Consider the following 3385-nt stretch of genomic DNA (forward strand, 5'->3'; position numbering starts at 1 on the left):
ACGTCGCCGCCCCCTTGTCATACGTCGCCGCCCCCTTGTCATACGTCGCCGCCCCCTTGTCATACGTCGCCGCCCCCTTGTCATACGTCGCCGCCCCCTTGTCATACGTCGCCGCCCCCTTGTCATACGTCGCCGCCCCCTTGTCATACGTCGCCGCCCCCTTGTCATACGTCGCCGCCCCCTTGTCATACGTCGCCGCCCCCTTGTCATACGTCGCCGCCCCCTTGTCATAAGTCGCCGCCCCCTTGTCATACGTCGCCGCCCCCTTGTCATACGTCGCCGCCCCCTTGTCATACGTCGCCGCCCCCTTTTCATAAGTCGCCGCCCCCTTGTCATACGTCGCCGCCCCCTTGTCATAAGTCGCCGCCCCCTTGTCATAAGTCGCCGCCCCCTTGTCATACGTCGCCGCCCCCTTGTCATACGTCGCCGCCCCCTTGTCATACGTCGCCGCCCCCTTTTCATAAGTCGCCGCCCCCTTGTCATACGTCGCCGCCCCCTTGTCATACGTCGCCGCCCCCTTGTCATAAGTCGCCGCCCCCTTGTCATACGTCGCCGCCCCCTTGTCATACGTCGCCGCCCCCTTGTCATACGTCGCCGCCCCCTTGTCATACGTCGCCGCCCCCTTGTCATACGTCGCCGCCCCCTTGTCATACGTCGCCGCCCCCTTGTCATAAGTCGCCGCCCCCTTGTCATACGTCGCCGCCCCCTTGTCATACGTCGCCGCCCCCTTGTCATACGTCGCCGCCCCCTTTTCATAAGTCGCCGCCCCCTTGTCATACGTCGCCGCCCCCTTGTCATAAGTCGCCGCCCCCTTGTCATAAGTCGCCGCCCCCTTGTCATACGTCGCCGCCCCCTTGTCATACGTCGCCGCCCCCTTGTCATACGTCGCCGCCCCCTTTTCATAAGTCGCCGCCCCCTTGTCATACGTCGCCGCCCCCTTGTCATACGTCGCCGCTCCCTTGTCATACGTCGCCGCCCCCTTTTCATAAGTCGCCGCCCCCTTGTCATACGTCGCCGCCCCCTTGTCATACGTCGCCGCCCCCTTGTCATACGTCGCCGCTCCCTTGTCATACGTCGCCGCCCCCTTGTCATACGTCGCCGCCCCCTTCTCCGTCCCGTGTTGCGTTCCTTTGCACTGACAGAGCGTGGAAAGTGATCTCAAATGTAAATGATGGAGGCCCCAGAGCTTTCAGAGTCCACAAACTCCTTGGATGAGCTACACAGAGGTCGATATTTAGATCAATCTACTCAGATCCATATTTTATGCGTGGGGGGAGCGTGGGGGGGCGGTCGTGTGACGTCACGTGAATCACCTCTATAGATATAAATGATTGTATAATTTAGTATTATTTTTATTGTCAGTATTAAACAGGTTTTATTTTTGTTTAACCATAATTATGCTATAGAAACACAATATAAGCTTTCATTAATAGTCTAATATTGTTTATCATAAACAAATGTGCAAGATAAAAAGAAGAGAGAAAATCTACTGTTTAACTCGACCATTTAATACAACTGAGTATTTTGTAAATAAAATATACTGACCACATCTACACTAATGATGAAGGTTGAGCTTAAGTGACACTTCCTCTCTCCTCCTTCCTCTGCGTCACACAGAGTGCACTTCAGTGGGATCGGGCTCCCCTGGTCCACATGGAGCAGTGACGAGCCGTGGCTGCTGTGTTTGCTTTCATTAGACCGTTTGCCTCGTTTACCTAGTTTCGGCTGCTGACACCGTAAAACGTGTTAAATACAGTATGTTTTCCAATTTGACAAAGTCAGATCAGCAATCGGGATGTGATGCACGTTGTTTACGTCATGATGATTCGACGCTGAAAAACAACCTAATCTTGCATATTGTCTTTATTTAAACTTAATTTAACCAGGAGAGTCCCATTGAGATTAAAAACTTCTTTTTCATGGCAAGAGGTAGCAAATTTACATACATTAAAATAAGACTGGTTATGAAAAACATTTGCAAGATATTTATGAAACCTCCAATGCTCAAGATTTGGAGGCATTTATCCAGTCTTTCTCATGCAGATTCTAAGCAAAAGGACCTGAGTGTTAAAGGTTTTCTTCTCCAGCTCTCAGCGGGCGAAAGGAACACAGAGCAACAACTGATCGTTTGATCCTAAGCAACACTTCTCTGTGTGATCAAAGCACGAGTGCCATGGCAGTGCTCCAAGCATTGCCCTGTAAAGTAGAGTTCAAGTCACAGAGATGTAATGAACCTGAGAGAAGCCTGAGAAACAGAGTCCACCGTCTGAAGACCAGAGGAGGAAGCGTTCATCACCATAATCTACAACACATTTGAAAAAAGTTGCAGTAACAAGAAGTTCAAGTGTCTCTGTGGTTTAAACATGAGGGAGTCCTCACCAGCTCTAGAGCCTCTTCCCTTCAAGAGAGGACACTGGAACAGACTGAGGCCTTTTCTTAAACGTTGAAAACATGATTAGCTCAGTTTTGTCAGCGTTGAGGACTAGTTTCAACCGATAAAGCAAATGCTGATAAGCTACAAAAGTTGGTTACTCTTAAAAGTGATGCTTGCTGTAACTGCTCTGGTGTAAATTGGGGGTCAGACTCTTCAAACTCTCCCACTGCCAACAAACAGCCCTTGCCCTGTCAAGTGCCAGCTCAGAAGTGCTGGAGGGCCTCTGTCACAAACTGGAGAAGCTGAAGGTGGTCGGGTGGTCAGGTGGTCAGGTGGTCCTGGAGTTGTGCTCCGAGTGGATCACCTCAGAGTCATTCTAAAGGATTCTGTCATTTTTAAACCAAGTTACTAACGTTGTATCCTCATCAAATCATGGTCGATAAGTTTCAGTCACAAGTCCATCGTTTCAGTGCTGTTGCCTTCACGTCCAGCATCAGCACTTTGTCTTCAACTTGGTACAAACGTGGAAAGATAAGATCATACAAACTGCCATTCCGGCCCCGCAACTACATGCTCCGACCTGATAAACACATAAAAAAAATCATCATCAGAAATAATGCAAAGAATAAAGAATAATAAGAGGCTAGTCGACTGTATAAATGTTGTATTTCTCTAATGGCACTGTTTCTCCAGACTAAGGCCTCTAAACCACAAAAAGACCTTTCATAACAAAGACTATGAAATCAAAATGTCAAATTTCTCATTTCCATCTATTATGCACTTGGTTCATAAATAGTCTCTACGTAATCGTATTTCATCCTTTTATTTAGTTAAAAAATATGTTGATTAGTCGACTACTAAATAATGGCTAGTTGCAGCCCTCATGTTCTTTTTTCACATGAAATGTATAATTGTTGATTATCTTGTTGAACCACTTCTTTAAAAATAATGTCCAAATGTGTTTTTGTTATTGCATTTACATTAAAATAATAGAAAAATATTCAAATGATG

Source organism: Eucyclogobius newberryi, unplaced genomic scaffold, assembly GCF_026437365.1.
Source record: "Eucyclogobius newberryi isolate DKJ021-1_F unplaced genomic scaffold, fEucNew1.0.hap1 SCAF_14, whole genome shotgun sequence".
Classification (NCBI taxonomy): Eukaryota; Metazoa; Chordata; class Actinopteri; order Gobiiformes; family Gobiidae; genus Eucyclogobius; species Eucyclogobius newberryi.